This window comes from Stegostoma tigrinum, chromosome 22, assembly GCF_030684315.1.
Source record: "Stegostoma tigrinum isolate sSteTig4 chromosome 22, sSteTig4.hap1, whole genome shotgun sequence".
Taxonomy (NCBI): Eukaryota; Metazoa; Chordata; class Chondrichthyes; order Orectolobiformes; family Stegostomatidae; genus Stegostoma; species Stegostoma tigrinum.
Window position 1 is genome coordinate 49545703 of NC_081375.1, and position 19052 is coordinate 49564754.

Below are 19052 nucleotides of genomic sequence, written 5' to 3' on the forward strand. Positions count from 1 at the left end.
CCAGTATTGAGTCTCAGTATTCAATGTGTGTTCAGTGCCAGCATTGAGTCTCTGTATTGAATGGGTGTTCAATGCCAGTGTGTGCCAGCATTGAGCTGCAGTATTGAATGGGTGTTCAGTGCCAGCATTGAGTCTCAGTATTGAATGGGTGTTCAATGCCAGTGTGTGCCAGCATTGAGTTGCAGTATTGAATGGGTGTTCAGTGCCAGCATTGAGTCTCAGTATTGAATGGGTGTTCAGTGCCAGTGCGTGCGAGCATTGATTCTCAGTATTGAATGGGTGTTCAGTGCCAGTATGTGCCAGTATTGAGCTTCAGTATTGAATGGGTGTTCAGTGACAGTGTGTGCCAGCATTGAGTTTCAGTATTGAATAGGTGTTCAGTGCCAGTGTGTGCGAGCATTGAGTTTCAGTGTTGAATGGGTGTTCAATGCCAGTGTGAGCCAGCATTGAGTTTCAGTACTGAATGCGTGTTCAGTGCCAGTTTGTGCCAGTACTGAGTGTCCGTATTGAATGGGTGGTCAATGCCAGTGTGTGCCAGTATTGAGTTTCTGTATTGAATGGGTGTTCAATGCCAGTGTGGCAGTATTGAGTTGCAGTATTGAATGGGTGTTCAATGCCAGTGTGTGCCAGCATTGAGTTTCCGTATTCAATAGGTGTTCAGTGCCAGTGTGTGCCAGCATTAAGTCTCAGTATTGAATGGGCCTTCAGTGCCAGTATTGAGTCTCAGTATTGAATGGGTGTTCCATGCCAGTATGTGCCAGGATTGAGTTTCCGTATTGAATGGGTGTTCAGTGCCAGTGTGTGCGAGCATTGAGTTTTAGTATTGAATGCGTGTTCAGTGAAAGTTTGTGCCAGTACTGAGTCTCCGTCTTGAATGGCTGTTCAATGCCAGTGTGTGCCAGTATTGAGTTTTCGTATTGAATGGGTGTTCAATGCCAGTGTGTGCCAGCATTGAGTTTCCGTGTTCAATGTGTATTCAGTGCCAGTGTGTGCCAGCATTGAGTCTCCGTATTGACTGTTTGTTCAGTGCCAGTATTGAGTTTCAGTATTGAATGGGTGTTCAGTGCCAGTGTGTGCCCGCATTGAGTCTCAGTATTGAATGGGCGTTCAGTGCCAGTATTGAGTTTCAGTATTGAATAGGTGTTCAATGCCAGTGTGTGCCATTATTGAGTCTCAGTATTGAATGGGTGTTCAGTGCCAGTGTGTGCCAGCATTGATTTTCAGTATTAAATGGGTGATCAGTGCCAGTGTGTGCCAGCATTGAGTCTCAGTATTGAATGGGTGTTCAGTGCCAGCATTGAATCTCAGTACTGAATGGGTGTTCAATGCCAGTGTGTTCCAGTATTGAGGTTCTGCATTGAATGGGTGTTCAATGCCAGTGTGCCAGTATTGAGTTTCCGTATTGAATGGGTGTTCAATGCCAGTGTGTGCCAGCACTGAGGTTCCGTATTCAATGGGTATTCAGTGCCCGCATTGAGTCTCAGTATTGAATGGGTGTTCAGTGACAGTATTGAGTTTCAGTATTGAATGGGTGTTCAGTGCCAGCATTGAGTCTCAGTATTGAATGGGCCTTCAGTGCCAGTATTGAGTCTCAGTATTGAATGGGTGTTCAATGCCATTATGTGCCAGTATTGAGTTTCAGTATTGAATGGGTGTTCAGTGCCAGTGTGTGCCAGCATTAAGTCTCAGTATTGAATGGGCCTTCAGTGCCAGTATTGAGTCTCAGTATTGAATGGGTGTTCAATGCCATTATGTGCCAGGATTGAGTTTCCGTATTGAATGGGTGTTCAGTGACAGTGTGTGCCAGCATTGAGTTTCAGTATTGAATAGGTGTTCAGTGCCAGTGTGTGCGAGCATTGAGTCTCAGGATTGAATGGTTGTTCAGTGCCAGTATTGAGTTTCAGTATTGAATGGGTGTTCAGTGCCAGTGTGCGCCAGCATTGAGTCTCAGTATTAAATGGGTGTTCAGTGCCAGTGCGTGCGAGCATTGAGATTTAGTATTGAATGCGTGTTCAGTGAAAGTTTGTGCCAGTACTGAGTCTCATTATTGAATGGGTGTTCAAAGCCAGTGTGTGCCATTATTGAGTTTCCGTATTGAATGGGTTTTCAATGCCAGTGTGTGCCAGCATTGAGTTTCAGTATTGAATGAGTGTTCACTGCCAGCATTGATTTTCAGTATTAAATGAGTGTTCAGAGCCAGTGTGTGCCAGCATTGAGTCTCCGTATTGAATGGGTGTTCAGTGCCAGTGTTGAGTCTCAGTATTGAATGGGTGTTCAGTGCCATTGTGTGCCAGCATTGAGTTTCAGTATTGAATGGGTGTTCAGTGCCAGTGTGTGCCAGCATCGAGTCTCAGTATTGAATGGGTGTTCAGTGTCAGTATTGAGTCTCAGTATTGAATGGGTGTACAGTGCCAGTGTGTGCCAGCATTGAGTCTCAGTATTGAATGGGTGTTCAGTGCCAGTGCGTGCGAGCATTGAGTCTCAGTATTGAATGGGTGTTCAGTGCCAGTGTGTGCCAGCATTGAGTTTCAGTATTGAATGGGTCTTCAGTGCTAGTGTGTGCCAGCATTGAGTCTCAGTATTGAATGGGTGTTCAGTGTCAGTATTGAGTCTCAGTATTGAATGGGTGTTCAGTGCCAGCATGTGCCAGCATTGATTTTCAGTATTAAATGGATGTTCAGTGCCAGTGTGTGCCAGTATTGAGTCTCAGTATTCAATGTGTGTTCAGTGCCAGCATTGAGTCTCTGTATTGAATGGGTGTTCAATGCCAGTGCGTGCCAGCATTGAGTTTCTGTATTGAATGGGTGTTCAATGCCAGTGTGGCAGTATTGAGTTGCAGTATTGAATGGGTGTTCAATGCCAGTGTGTGCCAGCATTGAGTCTCAGTATTGAATGGGTGTTCAGTGCCAGTTTGTGCCAGTACTGAGTGTCAGTATTGAATGGGTGGTCAATGCCAGTGTGTGCCAGTATTGAGTTTCTGTATTGAATGGGTGTTCAATGCCAGTGTGGCAGTATTGAGTTGCAGTATTGAATGGGTGTTCAATGCCAGTGTGTGCCAGCATTGAGTTTCCGTATTCAATAGGTGTTCAGTGCCAGTGTGTGCCAGCATTAAGTCTCAGTATTGAATGGGCCTTCAGTGCCAGTATTGAGTCTCAGTATTGAATGGGTGTTCCATGCCAGTATGTGCCAGGATTGAGTTTCCGTATTGAATGGGTGTTCAGTGCCAGTGTGTGCGAGCATTGAGTTTTAGTATTGAATGCGTGTTCAGTGAAAGTTTGTGCCAGTACTGAGTCTCCGTCTTGAATGGGTGTTCAATGCCAGTGTGTGCCAGTATTGAGTTTTCGTATTGAATGGGTGTTCAATGCCAGTGTGTGCCAGCATTGAGTTTCCGTGTTCAATGTGTATTCAGTGCCAGTGTGTGCCAGCATTGAGTCTCCGTATTGACTGTTTGTTCAGTGCCAGTATTGAGTTTCAGTATTGAATGGGTGTTCAGTGCCAGTGTGTGCCCGCATTGAGTCTCAGTATTGAATGGGCGTTCAGTGCCAGTATTGAGTTTCAGTATTGAATAGGTGTTCAGTGCCAGTGTGTGCCATTATTGAGTCTCAGTATTGAATGGGTGTTCAGTGCCAGTGTGTGCCAGCATTGATTTTCAGTATTAAATGGGTGATCAGTGCCAGTGTGTGCCAGCATTGAGTCTCAGTATTGAATGGGTGTTCAGTGCCAGCATTGAGTCTCAGTACTGAATGGGTGTTCAATGCCAGTGTGTTCCAGTATTGAGGTTCTGCATTGAATGGGTGTTCAATGCCAGTGTGCCAGTATTGAGTTTCCGTATTGAATGGGTGTTCAATGCCAGTGTGTGCCAGCACTGAGGTTCCGTATTCAATGGGTATTCAGTGCCCGCATTGAGTCTCAGTATTGAATGGGTGTTCAGTGCCCGCATTGAGTCTCAGTATTGAATGGGTGTTCAGTGACAGTATTGAGTTTCAGTATTGAATGGGTGTTCAGTGCCAGCATTGAGTCTCAGTATTGAATGGGCCTTCAGTGCCAGTATTGAGTCTCAGTATTGAATGGGTGTTCAGTGCCATTATGTGCCAGTATTGAGTTTCAGTATTGAATGGGTGTTCAGTGCCAGTGTGTGCCAGCATTAAGTCTCAGTATTGAATGGGCCTTCAGTGCCAGTATTGAGTCTCAGTATTGAATGGGTGTTCAATGCCATTATGTGCCAGGATTGAGTTTCCGTATTGAATGGGTGTTCAGTGACAGTGTGTGCCAGCATTGAGTTTCAGTATTGAATAGGTGTTCAGTGCCAGTGTGTGCGAGCATTGAGTCTCAGGATTGAATGGTTGTTCAGTGCCAGTGTTGAGTTTCAGTATTGAATGGGTGTTCAGTGCCAGTGTGCGCCAGCATTGAGTCTCAGTATTAAATGGGTGTTCAGTGCCAGTGCGTGCGAGCATTGAGATTTAGTATTGAATGCGTGTTCAGTGAAAGTTTGTGCCAGTACTGAGTCTCATTATTGAATGGGTGTTCAAAGCCAGTGTGTGCCATGATTGAGTTTCCGTATTGAATGGGTTTTCAATGCCAGTGTGTGCCAGCATTGAGTTTCAGTATTGAATGAGTGTTCACTGCCAGCATTGACTTTCAGTATTAAATGAGTGTTCAGAGCCAGTGTGTGCCAGCATTGAGTCTCCGTATTGAATGGGTGTTCAGTGCCAGTGTTGAGTCTCAGTATTGAATGGGTGTTCAGTGCCATTGTGTGCCAGCATTGAGTTTCAGTATTGAATGGGTGTTCAGTGCCAGTGTGTGCCAGCATCGAGTCTCAGTATTGAATGGGTGTTCAGTGTCAGTATTGAGTCTCAGTATTGAATGGGTGTACAGTGCCAGTGTGTGCCAGCATTGAGTCTCAGTATTGAATGGGTGTTCAGTGCCAGTGCGTGCGAGCATTGAGTCTCAGTATTGAATGGGTGTTCAGTGCCAGTGTGTGCCAGCATTGAGTTTCAGTATTGAATGGGTCTTCAGTGCTAGTGTGTGCCAGCATTGAGTCTCAGTATTGAATGGGTGTTCAGTGTCAGTATTGAGTCTCAGTATTGAATGGGTGTTCAGTGCCAGCATGTGCCAGCATTGATTTTCAGTATTAAATGGATGTTCAGTGCCAGTGTGTGCCAGTATTGAGTCTCAGTATTCAATGTGTGTTCAGTGCCAGCATTGAGTCTCTGTATTGAATGGGTGTTCAGTGTCAGTATTGAGTCTCAGTATTGAATGGGTGTTCAGTGCCAGCATGTGCCAGCATTGATTTTCAGTATTAAATGGATGTTCAGTGCCAGTGTGTGCCAGTATTGAGTCTCAGTATTCAATGTGTGTTCAGTGCCAGCATTGAGTCTCTGTATTGAATGGGTGTTCAATGCCAGTGTGTGCCAGCATTGTGTTGCAGTATTGAATGGGTGTTCAGTGCCAGCATTGAGTCTCAGTGTTGAATGGGTGTTCAATGCCAGTGTGTGCCAGCATTGAGTTGCAGTATTGAATGGGTGTTCAGTGCCAGCATTGAGTCTCAGTATTGAATGGGTGTTCAGTGCCAGTGCGTGCGAGCATTGAGTCTCAGTATTGAATGGGTGTTCAGTGCCAGTATGTGCCAGTATTGAGTTTCAGTATTGAATGGGTGTTCAGTGACAGTGTGTGCCAGCATTGAGTTTCAGTATTGAATAGGTGTTCAGTGCCAGAGTGTGCGAGCATTGAGTTTCAATGTTGAATGGGTGTTCAATGCCAGTGTGAGCCAGCATTGAGTTTCAGTACTGAATGCGTGTTCAGTGCCAGTTTGTGCCAGTACTGAGTGTCAGTATTGAATGGGTGGTCAATGCCAGTGTGTGCCAGTATTGAGTTTCTGTATTGAATGGGTGTTCAATGCCAGTGTGGCAGTATTGAGTTGCAGTATTGAATGGGTGTTCAATGCCAGTGTGTGCCAGCATTGAGTTTCCGTATTCAATAGGTGTTCAGTGCCAGTGTGTGCCAGCATTAAGTCTCAGTATTGAATGGGCCTTCAGTGCCAGTATTGAGTCTCAGTATTGAATGGGTGTTTCATGCCAGTATGTGCCAGGATTGAGTTTCCGTATTGAATGGGTGTTCAGTGACAGTGTGTGCCAGCATTGAGTTTCAGTATTGAATAGGTGTTCAGTGCCAGTGTGTGCGAGCATTGAGTCTCAGGATTGAATGGTTGTTCAGTGCCAGTATTGAGTTTCAGCATTGAATGGGTGTTCAGTGCCAGTTTGTGCCAGTACTGAGTGTCAGTATTGAATGGGTGGTCAATGCCAGTGTGTGCCAGTATTGAGTTTCTGTATTGAATGGGTGTTCAATGCCAGTGTGGCAGTATTGAGTTGCAGTATTGAATGGGTGTTCAATGCCAGTGTGTGCCAGCATTGAGTTTCCGTATTCAATAGGTGTTCAGTGCCAGTGTGTGCCAGCATTAAGTCTCAGTATTGAATGGGCCTTCAGTGCCAGTACTGAGTCTCAGTATTGAATGGGTGTTCCATGCCAGTATGTGCCAGGATTGAGTTTCCGTATTGAATGGGTGTTCAGTGCCAGTGTGTGCGAGCATTGAGTTTTAGTATTGAATGTGTGTTCAGTGAAACTTTGTGCCAGTACTGAGTCTCCGTATTGAATGGGTGTTCAATGCCAGTGTGTGCCAGTATTGAGTTTTCGTATTGAATGGGTGTTCAATGCCAGTGTGTGCCAGCATTGAGTTTCCGTGTTCAATGTGTATTCAGTGCCAGTGTGTGCCAGCATTGAGTCTCCGTATTGAATGTTTGTTCAGTGCCAGTATTGAGTTTCAGTATTGAATGGGTGTTCAGTGACAGTGTGTGCCAGCATTGAGTTTCAGTATTGAATAGGTGTTCAGTGCCAGTGTGTGCGAGCATTGAGTTTCAGTGTTGAATGGGTGTTCAATGCCAGTGTGAGCCAGCATTGAGTTTCAGTACTGAATGCGTGTTCAGTGCCAGTTTGTGCCAGTACTGAGTGTCAGTATTGAATGGGTGGTCAATGCCAGTGTGTGCCAGTATTGAGTTTCTGTATTGAATGGGTGTTCAATGCCAGTGTGGCAGTATTGAGTTGCAGTATTGAATGGGTGTTCAATGCCAGTGTGTGCCAGCATTGAGTTTCCGTGTTCAATGTGTATTCAGTGCCAGTGTGTGCCAGCATTGAGTCTCCGTATTGACTGTTTGTTCAGTGCCAGTATTGAGTTTCAGTATTGAATGGGTGTTCAGTGCCAGTGTGTGCCCGCATTGAGTCTCAGTATTGAATGGGCGTTCAGTGCCAGTATTGAGTTTCAGTATTGAATAGGTGTTCACTGCCAGTGTGTGCCATTATTGAGTCTCAGTATTGAATGGGTGTTCAGTGCCAGTGTGTGCCAGCATTGATTTTCAGTATTAAATGGGTGATCAGTGCCAGTGTGTGCCAGCATTGAGTCTCAGTATTGAATGGGTGTTCAGTGCCAGCATTGAGTCTCAGTACTGAATGGGTGTTCAATGCCAGTGTGTTCCAGTATTGAGGTTCTGCATTGAATGGGTGTTCAATGCCAGTGTGCCAGTATTGAGTTTCCGTATTGAATGGGTGTTCAATGCCAGTGTGTGCCAGCACTGAGGTTCCGTATTCAATGGGTATTCAGTGCCCGCATTGAGTCTCAGTATTGAATGGGTGTTCAGTGACAGTATTGAGTTTCAGTATTGAATGGGTGTTCAGTGCCAGCATTGAGTCTCAGTATTGAATGGGCCTTCAGTGCCAGTATTGAGTCTCAGTATTGAATGGGTGTTCAATGCCATTATGTGCCAGTATTGAGTTTCAGTATTGAATGGGTGTTCAGTGCCAGTGTGTGCCAGCATTAAGTCTCAGTATTGAATGGGCCTTCAGTGCCAGTATTGAGTCTCAGTATTGAATGGGTGTTCAATGCCATTATGTGCCAGGATTGAGTTTCCGTATTGAATGGGTGTTCAGTGACAGTGTGTGCCAGCATTGAGTTTCAGTATTGAATAGGTGTTCAGTGCCAGTGTGTGCGAGCATTGAGTCTCAGGATTGAATGGTTGTTCAGTGCCAGTATTGAGTTTCAGTATTGAATGGGTGTTCAGTGCCAGTGTGCGCCAGCATTGAGTCTCAGTATTAAATGGGTGTTCAGTGCCAGTGCATGCGAGCATTGAGATTTAGTATTGAATGCGTGTTCAGTGAAAGTTTGTGCCAGTACTGAGTCTCATTATTGAATGGGTGTTCAAAGCCAGTGTGTGCCATTATTGAGTTTCCGTATTGAATGGGTTTTCAATGCCAGTGTGTGCCAGCATTGAGTTTCAGTATTGAATGAGTGTTCACTGCCAGCATTGATTTTCAGTATTAAATGAGTGTTCAGAGCCAGTGTGTGCCAGCATTGAGTCTCCGTATTGAATGGGTGTTCAGTGCCAGTGTTGAGTCTCAGTATTCAATAGGTGTTCAGTGCCAGTGTGTGCCAGCATTAAGTCTCAGTATTGAATGGGCCTTCAGTGCCAGTATTGAGTCTCAGTATTGAATGGGTGTTTCATGCCAGTATGTGCCAGGATTGAGTTTCCGTATTGAATGGGTGTTCAGTGACAGTGTGTGCCAGCATTGAGTTTCAGTATTGAATAGGTGTTCAGTGCCAGTGTGTGCGAGCATTGAGTCTCAGGATTGAATGGTTGTTCAGTGCCAGTATTGAGTTTCAGCATTGAATGGGTGTTCAGTGCCAGTTTGTGCCAGTACTGAGTGTCAGTATTGAATGGGTGGTCAATGCCAGTGGGTGCCAGTATTGAGTTTCTGTATTGAATGGGTGTTCAATGCCAGTGTGGCAGTATTGAGTCTCAGTATTGAATGGGTGTTCAATGCCAGTGTGTGCCAGCATTGAGTTTCCGTATTCAATAGGTGTTCAGTGCCAGTGTGTGCCAGCATTAAGTCTCAGTATTGAATGGGCCTTCAGTGCCAGTATTGAGTCTCAGTATTGAATGGGTGTTCCATGCCAGTATGTGCCAGGATTGAGTTTCCGTATTGAATGGGTGTTCAGTGCCAGTGTGTGCGAGCATTGAGTTTTAGTATTGAATGCGTGTTCAGTGAAACTTTGTGCCAGTACTGAGTCTCCGTATTGAATGGGTGTTCAATGCCAGTGTGTGCCAGTATTGAGTTTTCGTATTGAATGGGTGTTCAATGCCAGTGTGTGCCAGCATTGAGTTTCCGTGTTCAATGTGTATTCAGTGCCAGTGTGTGCCAGCATTGAGTCTCCGTATTGAATGTTTGTTCAGTGCCAGTATTGAGTTTCAGTATTGAATGGGTGTTCAGTGACAGTGTGTGCCAGCATTGAGTTTCAGTATTGAATAGGTGTTCAGTGCCAGTGTGTGCGAGCATTGAGTTTCAGTGTTGAATGGGTGTTCAATGCCAGTGTGAGCCAGCATTGAGTTTCAGTACTGAATGCGTGTTCAGTGCCAGTTTGTGCCAGTACTGAGTGTCAGTATTGAATGGGTGGTCAATGCCAGTGTGTGCCAGTATTGAGTTTCTGTATTGAATGGGTGTTCAATGCCAGTGTGGCAGTATTGAGTTGCAGTATTGAATGGGTGTTCAATGCCAGTGTGTGCCAGCATTGAGTTTCCGTATTCAATAGGTGTTCAGTGCCAGTGTGTGCCAGCATTAAGTCTCAGTATTGAATGGGCCTTCAGTGCCAGTATTGAGTCTCAGTATTGAATGGGTGTTCCATGCCAGTATGTGCCAGGATTGAGTTTCCGTATTGAATGGGTGTTCAGTGCCAGTGTGTGCGAGCATTGAGTTTTAGTATTGAATGCGTGTTCAGTGAAAGTTTGTGCCAGTACTGAGTCTCCGTCTTGAATGGGTGTTCAATGCCAGTGTGTGCCAGTATTGAGTTTTCGTATTGAATGGGTGTTCAATGCCAGTGTGTGCCAGCATTGAGTTTCCGTGTTCAATGTGTATTCAGTGCCAGTGTGTGCCAGCATTGAGTCTCCGTATTGACTGTTTGTTCAGTGCCAGTATTGAGATTCAGTATTGAATGGGTGTTCAGTGCCAGTGTGTGCCCGCATTGAGTCTCAGTATTGAATGGGCGTTCAGTGCCAGTATTGAGTTTCAGTATTGAATAGGTGTTCAGTGCCAGTGTGTGCCATTATTGAGTCTCAGTATTGAATGGGTGTTCAGTGCCAGTGTGTGCCAGCATTGATTTTCAGTATTAAATGGGTGATCAGTGCCAGTGTGTGCCAGCATTGAGTCTCAGTATTGAATGGGTGTTCAGTGCCAGCATTGAGTCTCAGTACTGAATGGGTGTTCAATGCCAGTGTGTTCCAGTATTGAGGTTCTGCATTGAATGGGTGTTCAATGCCAGTGTGCCAGTATTGAGTTTCCGTATTGAATGGGTGTTCAATGCCAGTGTGTGCCAGCACTGAGGTTCCGTATTCAATGGGTATTCAGTGCCCGCATTGAGTCTCAGTATTGAATGGGTGTTCAGTGACAGTATTGAGTTTCAGTATTGAATGGGTGTTCAGTGCCAGCATTGAGTCTCAGTATTGAATGGGCCTTCAGTGCCAGTATTGAGTCTCAGTATTGAATGGGTGTTCAATGCCATTATGTGCCAGTATTGAGTTTCAGTATTGAATGGGTGTTCAGTGCCAGTGTGTGCCAGCATTAAGTCTCAGTATTGAATGGGCCTTCAGTGCCAGTATTGAGTCTCAGTATTGAATGGGTGTTCAATGCCATTATGTGCCAGGATTGAGTTTCCGTATTGAATGGGTGTTCAGTGACAGTGTGTGCCAGTATTGAGTTTCAGTATTGAATGGGTGTTCAGTGCCAGTGTGCGCCAGCATTGAGTCTCAGTATTAAATGGGTGTTCAGTGCCAGTGCGTGCGAGCATTGAGATTTAGTATTGAATGCGTGTTCAGTGAAAGTTTGTGCCAGTACTGAGTCTCATTATTGAATGGGTGTTCAAAGCCAGTGTGTGCCATTATTGAGTTTCCGTATTGAATGGGTTTTCAATGCCAGTGTGTGCCAGCATTGAGTTTCAGTATTGAATGAGTGTTCACTGCCAGCATTGATTTTCAGTATTAAATGAGTGTTCAGAGCCAGTGTGTGCCAGCATTGAGTCTCCGTATTGAATGGGTGTTCAGTGCCAGTGTTGAGTCTCAGTATTGAATGGGTGTTCAGTGCCATTGTGTGCCAGCATTGAGTTTCAGTATTGAATGGGTGTTCAGTGCCAGTGTGTGCCAGCATCGAGTCTCAGTATTGAATGGGTGTTCAGTGTCAGTATTGAGTCTCAGTATTGAATGGGTGTACAGTGCCAGTGTGTGCCAGCATTGAGTCTCAGTATTGAATGGGTGTTCAGTGCCAGTGCGTGCGAGCATTGAGTCTCAGTATTGAATGGGTGTTCAGTGCCAGTGTGTGCCAGCATTGAGTTTCAGTATTGAATGGGTCTTCAGTGCTAGTGTGTGCCAGCATTGAGTCTCAGTATTGAATGGGTGTTCAGTGTCAGTATTGAGTCTCAGTATTGAATGGGTGTTCAGTGCCAGCATGTGCCAGCATTGATTTTCAGTATTAAATGGATGTTCAGTGCCAGTGTGTGCCAGTATTGAGTCTCAGTATTCAATGTGTGTTCAGTGCCAGCATTGAGTCTCTGTATTGAATGGGTGTTCAATGCCAGTGTGTGCCAGCATTGAGTTTCTGTATTGAATGGGTGTTCAATGCCAGTGTGGCAGTATTGAGTTGCAGTATTGAATGGGTGTTCAATGCCAGTGTGTGCCAGCATTGAGTCTCAGTATTGAATGGGTGTTCAGTGCCAGTTTGTGCCAGTACTGAGTGTCAGTATTGAATGGGTGGTCAATGCCAGTGTGTGCCAGTATTGAGTTTCTGTATTGAATGGGTGTTCAATGCCAGTGTGGCAGTATTGAGTTGCAGTATTGAATGGGTGTTCAATGCCAGTGTGTGCCAGCATTGAGTTTCCGTATTCAATAGGTGTTCAGTGCCAGTGTGTGCCAGCATTAAGTCTCAGTATTGAATGGGCCTTCAGTGCCAGTATTGAGTCTCAGTATTGAATGGGTGTTCCATGCCAGTATGTGCCAGGATTGAGTTTCCGTATTGAATGGGTGTTCAGTGCCAGTGTGTGCGAGCATTGAGTTTTAGTATTGAATGCGTGTTCAGTGAAAGTTTGTGCCAGTACTGAGTCTCCGTCTTGAATGGGTGTTCAATGCCAGTGTGTGCCAGTATTGAGTTTTCGTATTGAATGGGTGTTCAATGCCAGTGTGTGCCAGCATTGAGTTTCCGTGTTCAATGTGTATTCAGTGCCAGTGTGTGCCAGCATTGAGTCTCCGTATTGACTGTTTGTTCAGTGCCAGTATTGAGTTTCAGTATTGAATGGGTGTTCAGTGCCAGTGTGTGCCCGCATTGAGTCTCAGTATTGAATGGGCGTTCAGTGCCAGTATTGAGTTTCAGTATTGAATAGGTGTTCAGTGCCAGTGTGTGCCATTATTGAGTCTCAGTATTGAATGGGTGTTCAGTGCCAGTGTGTGCCAGCATTGATTTTCAGTATTAAATGGGTGATCAGTGCCAGTGTGTGCCAGCATTGAGTCTCAGTATTGAATGGGTGTTCAGTGCCAGCATTGAGTCTCAGTACTGAATGGGTGTTCAATGCCAGTGTGTTCCAGTATTGAGGTTCTGCATTGAATGGGTGTTCAATGCCAGTGTGCCAGTATTGAGTTTCCGTATTGAATGGGTGTTCAATGCCAGTGTGTGCCAGCACTGAGGTTCCGTATTCAATGGGTATTCAGTGCCCGCATTGAGTCTCAGTATTGAATGGGTGTTCAGTGACAGTATTGAGTTTCAGTATTGAATGGGTGTTCAGTGCCAGCATTGAGTCTCAGTATTGAATGGGCCTTCAGTGCCAGTATTGAGTCTCAGTATTGAATGGGTGTTCAATGCCATTATGTGCCAGTATTGAGTTTCAGTATTGAATGGGTGTTCAGTGCCAGTGTGTGCCAGCATTAAGTCTCAGTATTGAATGGGCCTTCAGTGCCAGTATTGAGTCTCAGTATTGAATGGGTGTTCAATGCCATTATGTGCCAGGATTGAGTTTCCGTATTGAATGGGTGTTCAGTGACAGTGTGTGCCAGCATTGAGTTTCAGTATTGAATAGGTGTTCAGTGCCAGTGTGTGCGAGCATTGAGTCTCAGGATTGAATGGTTGTTCAGTGCCAGTATTGAGTTTCAGTATTGAATGGGTGTTCAGTGCCAGTGTGCGCCAGCATTGAGTCTCAGTATTAAATGGGTGTTCAGTGCCAGTGCATGCGAGCATTGAGATTTAGTATTGAATGCGTGTTCAGTGAAAGTTTGTGCCAGTACTGAGTCTCATTATTGAATGGGTATTCAATGCCAGTGTGTGCCATTATTGAGTTTCCGTATTGAATGGGTTTTCAATGCCAGTGTGTGCCAGCATTGAGTTTCAGTATTGAATGAGTGTTCACTGCCAGCATTGATTTTCAGTATTAAATGAGTGTTCAGAGCCAGTGTGTGCCAGCATTGAGTCTCCGTATTGAATGGGTGTTCAATGCCAGTGTTGAGTCTCAGTATTCAATAGGTGTTCAGTGCCAGTGTGTGCCAGCATTAAGTCTCAGTATTGAATGGGCCTTCAGTGCCAGTATTGAGTCTCAGTATTGAATGGGTGTTTCATGCCAGTATGTGCCAGGATTGAGTTTCCGTATTGAATGGGTGTTCAGTGCCAGTGTGTGCCAGCATTGAGTTTCAGTATTGAATAGGTGTTCAGTGCCAGTGTGTGCGAGCATTGAGTCTCAGGATTGAATGGTTGTTCAGTGCCAGTATTGAGTTTCAGCATTGAATGGGTGTTCAGTGCCAGTTTGTGCCAGTACTGAGTGTCAGTATTGAATGGGTGGTCAATGCCAGTGTGTGCCAGTATTGAGTTTCTGTATTGAATGGGTGTTCAATGCCAGTGTGGCAGTATTGAGTCTCAGTATTGAATGGGTGTTCAATGCCAGTGTGTGCCAGCATTGAGTTTCCGTATTCAATAGGTGTTCAGTGCCAGTGTGTGCCAGCATTAAGTCTCAGTATTGAATGGGCCTTCAGTGCCAGTATTGAGTCTCAGTATTGAATGGGTGTTCCATGCCAGTATGTGCCAGGATTGAGTTTCCGTATTGAATGGGTGTTCAGTGCCAGTGTGTGCGAGCATTGAGTTTTAGTATTGAATGCGTGTTCAGTGAAAGTTTGTGCCAGTACTGAGTCTCCGTATTGAATGGGTGTTCAATGCCAGTGTGTGCCAGTATTGAGTTTTCGTATTGAATGGGTGTTCAATGCCAGTGTGTGCCAGCATTGAGTTTCCGTGTTCAATGTGTATTCAGTGCCAGTGTGTGCCAGCATTGAGTCTCCGTATTGAATGTTTGTTCAGTGCCAGTATTGAGTTTCAGTATTGAATGGGTGTTCAGTGACAGTGTGTGCCAGCATTGAGTTTCAGTATTGAATAGGTGTTCAGTGCCAGTGTGTGCGAGCATTGAGTTTCAGTGTTGAATGGGTGTTCAATGCCAGTGTGAGCCAGCATTGAGTTTCAGTACTGAATGCGTGTTCAGTGCCAGTTTGTGCCAGTACTGAGTGTCAGTATTGAATGGGTGGTCAATGCCAGTGTGTGCCAGTATTGAGTTTCTGTATTGAATGGGTGTTCAATGCCAGTGTGGCAGTATTGAGTTGCAGTATTGAATGGGTGTTCAATGCCAGTGTGTGCCAGCATTGAGTTTCCGTATTCAATAGGTGTTCAGTTCCAGTGTGTGCCAGCATTAAGTCTCAGTATTGAATGGGCCTTCAGTGCCAGTATTGAGTCTCAGTATTGAATGGGTGTTCCATGCCAGTATGTGCCAGGATTGAGTTTCCGTATTGAATGGGTGTTCAGTGCCAGTGTGTGCGAGCATTGAGTTTTAGTATTGAATGCGTGTTCAGTGAAAGTTTGTGCCAGTACTGAGTCTCCGTCTTGAATGGGTGTTCAATGCCAGTGTGTGCCAGTATTGAGTTTTCGTATTGAATGGGTGTTCAATGCCAGTGTGTGCCAGCATTGAGTTTCCGTGTTCAATGTGTATTCAGTGCCAGTGTGTGCCAGCATTGAGTCTCCGTATTGACTGTTTGTTCAGTGCCAGTATTGAGTTTCAGTATTGAATGGGTGTTCAGTGCCAGTGTGTGCCCGCATTGAGTCTCAGTATTGAATGGGCGTTCAGTGCCAGTATTGAGTTTCAGTATTGAATAGGTGTTCAGTGCCAGTGTGTGCCATTATTGAGTCTCAGTATTGAATGGGTGTTCAGTGCCAGTGTGTGCCAGCATTGATTTTCAGTATTAAATGGGTGATCAGTGCCAGTGTGTGCCAGCATTGAGTCTCAGTATTGAATGGGTGTTCAGTGCCAGCATTGAGTCTCAGTACTGAATGGGTGTTCAATGCCAGTGTGTTCCAGTATTGAGGTTCTGCATTGAATGGGTGTTCAATGCCAGTGTGCCAGTATTGAGTTTCCGTATTGAATGGGTGTTCAATGCCAGTGTGTGCCAGCACTGAGGTTCCGTATTCAATGGGTATTCAGTGCCCGCATTGAGTCTCAGTATTGAATGGGTGTTCAGTGACAGTATTGAGTTTCAGTATTGAATGGGTGTTCAGTGCCAGCATTGAGTCTCAGTATTGAATGGGCCTTCAGTGCCAGTATTGAGTCTCAGTATTGAATGGGTGTTCAATGCCATTATGTGCCAGTATTGAGTTTCAGTATTGAATGGGTGTTCAGTGCCAGTGTGTGCCAGCATTAAGTCTCAGTATTGAATGGGCCTTCAGTGCCAGTATTGAGTCTCAGTATTGAATGGGTGTTCAATGCCATTATGTGCCAGGATTGAGTTTCCGTATTGAATGGGTGTTCAGTGACAGTGTGTGCCAGTATTGAGTTTCAGTATTGAATGGGTGTTCAGTGCCAGTGTGCGCCAGCATTGAGTCTCAGTATTAAATGGGTGTTCAGTGCCAGTGCGTGCGAGCATTGAGATTTAGTATTGAATGCGTGTTCAGTGAAAGTTTGTGCCAGTACTGAGTCTCATTATTGAATGGGTGTTCAAAGCCAGTGTGTGCCATTATTGAGTTTCCGTATTGAATGGGTTTTCAATGCCAGTGTGTGCCAGCATTGAGTTTCAGTATTGAATGAGTGTTCACTGCCAGCATTGATTTTCAGTATTAAATGAGTGTTCAGAGCCAGTGTGTGCCAGCATTGAGTCTCCGTATTGAATGGGTGTTCAGTGCCAGTGTTGAGTCTCAGTATTGAATGGGTGTTCAGTGCCATTGTGTGCCAGCATTGAGTTTCAGTATTGAATGGGTGTTCAGTGCCAGTGTGTGCCAGCATCGAGTCTCAGTATTGAATGGGTGTTCAGTGTCAGTATTGAGTCTCAGTATTGAATGGGTGTACAGTGCCAGTGTGTGCCAGCATTGAGTCTCAGTATTGAATGGGTGTTCAGTGCCAGTGCGTGCGAGCATTGAGTCTCAGTATTGAATGGGTGTTCAGTGCCAGTGTGTGCCAGCATTGAGTTTCAGTATTGAATGGGTCTTCAGTGCTAGTGTGTGCCAGCATTGAGTCTCAGTATTGAATGGGTGTTCAGTGTCAGTATTGAGTCTCAGTATTGAATGGGTGTTCAGTGCCAGCATGTGCCAGCATTGATTTTCAGTATTAAATGGATGTTCAGTGCCAGTGTGTGCCAGTATTGAGTCTCAGTATTCAATGTGTGTTCAGTGCCAGCATTGAGTCTCTGTATTGAATGGGTGTTCAATGCCAGTGTGTGCCAGCATTGAGTTTCTGTATTGAATGGGTGTTCAATGCCAGTGTGGCAGTATTGAGTTGCAGTATTGAATGGGTGTTCAATGCCAGTGTGTGCCAGCATTGAGTCTCAGTATTGAATGGGTGTTCAGTGCCAGTTTGTGCCAGTACTGAGTGTCAGTATTGAATGGGTGGTCAATGCCAGTGTGTGCCAGTATTGAGTTTCTGTATTGAATGGGTGTTCAATGCCAGTGTGGCAGTATTGAGTTGCAGTATTGAATGGGTGTTCAATGCCAGTGTGTGCCAGCATTGAGTTTCCGTATTCAATAGGTGTTCAGTGCCAGTGTGTGCCAGCATTAAGTCTCAGTATTGAATGGGCCTTCAGTGCCAGTATTGAGTCTCAGTATTGAATGGGTGTTCCATGCCAGTATGTGCCAGGATTGAGTTTCCGTATTGAATGGGTGTTCAGTGCCAGTGTGTGCGAGCATTGAGTTTTAGTATTGAATGCGTGTTCAGTGAAAGTTTGTGCCAGTACTGAGTCTCCGTCTTGAATGGCTGTTCAATGCCAGTGTGTGCCAGTATTGAGTTTTCGTATTGAATGGGTGTTCAATGCCAGTGTGTGCCAGCATTGAGTTTCCGTGTTCAATGTGTATTCAGTGCCAGTGTGTGCCAGCATTGAGTCTCCGTATTGACTGTTTGTTCAGTGCCAGTATTGAGTTTCAGTATTGAATGGGTGTTCAGTGCCAGTGTGTGCCCGCATTGAGTCTCAGTATTGAATGGGCGTTCAGTGCCAGTATTGAGTTTCAGTATTGAATAGGTGTTCAGTGCCAGTGTGTGCCATTATTGAGTCTCAGTATTGAATGGGTGTTCAGTGCCAGTGTGTGCCAGCATTGATTTTCAGTATTAAATGGGTGATCAGTGCCAGTGTGTGCCAGCATTGAGTCTCAGTATTGAATGGGTGTTCAGTGCCAGCATTGAGTCTCAGTACTGAATGGGTGTTCAATGCCAGTGTGTTCCAGTATTGAGGTTCTGCATTGAATGGGTGTTCAATGCCAGTGTGCCAGTATTGAGTTTCCGTATTGAATGGGTGTTCAATGCCAGTGTGTGCCAGCACTGAGGTTCCGTATTCAATGGGTATTCAGTGCCCGCATTGAGTCTCAGTATTGAATGGGTGTTCAGTGACAGTATTGAGTTTCAGTATTGAATGGGTGTTCAGTGCCAGCATTGAGTCTCAGTATTGAATGGGCCTTCAGTGCCAGTATTGAGTCTCAGTATTGAATGGGTGTTCAATGCCATTATGTGCCAGTATTGAGTTTCAGTATTGAATGGGTGTTCAGTGCCAGTGTGTGCCAGCATTAAGTCTCAGTATTGAATGGGCCTTCAGTGCCAGTATTGAGTCTCAGTATTGAATGGGTGTTCAATGCCATTATGTGCCAGGATTGAGTTTCCGTATTGAATGGGTGTTCAGTGACAGTGTGTGCCAGCATTGAGTTTCAGTATTGAATAGGTGTTCAGTGCCAGTGTGTGCGAGCATTGAGTCTCAGGATTGAATGGTTGTTCAGTGCCAGTGTTGAGTTTCAGTATTGAATGGGTGTTCAGTGCCAGTGTGCGCCAGCATTGAGTCTCAGTATTAAATGGGTGTTCAGTGCCAGTGCGTGCGAGCATTGAGATTTAGTATTGAATGCGTGTTCAGTGAAAGTTTGTGCCAGTACTGAGTCTCATTATTGAATGGGTGTTCAAAGCCAGTGTGTGCCATTATTGAGTTTCCGTATTGAATGGGTTTTCAATGCCAGTGTGTGCCAGCATTGAGTTTCAGTATTGAATGAGTGTTCACTGCCAGCATTGATTTTCAGTATTAAATGAGTGTTCAGAGCCAGTGTGTGCCAGCATTGAGTCTCCGTATTGAATGGGTGTTCAGTGCCAGTGTTGAGTCTCAGTATTGAATGGGTGTTCAGTGCCAGTGTGTGCCAGCATCGAGTCTCAGTATTGTATGGGTGTTCAGTGTCAGTATTGAGTCTCAGTATTGAATGGGTGTACAGTGCCAGTGTGTGCCAGCATTGAGTCTCAGTATTGAATGGGTGTTCAGTGCCAGTGCGTGCGAGCATTGAGTCTCAGTATTGAATGGGTGTTCAGTGCCAGTGTGTGCCAGCATTGAGTTTCAGTATTGAATGGGTGTTCAGTGTCAGTATTGAGTCTCAGTATTGAATGGGTGTTCAGTGCCAGCATGTGCCAGCATTGATTTTCAGTATTAAATGGATGTTCA

At 45.1% G+C, this 19052-nt stretch overlaps 1 protein-coding gene across 1 annotated transcript in view; it reads right to left on the bottom strand.

Annotated features, from left to right (window-relative positions):
- cacna1g (calcium channel, voltage-dependent, T type, alpha 1G subunit) overlaps positions 1-19052 on the bottom strand; it is a 465891-nt gene that overhangs the window by 95687 nt on the left and 351152 nt on the right. The gene's annotated exons all lie outside the window — the stretch shown is intronic.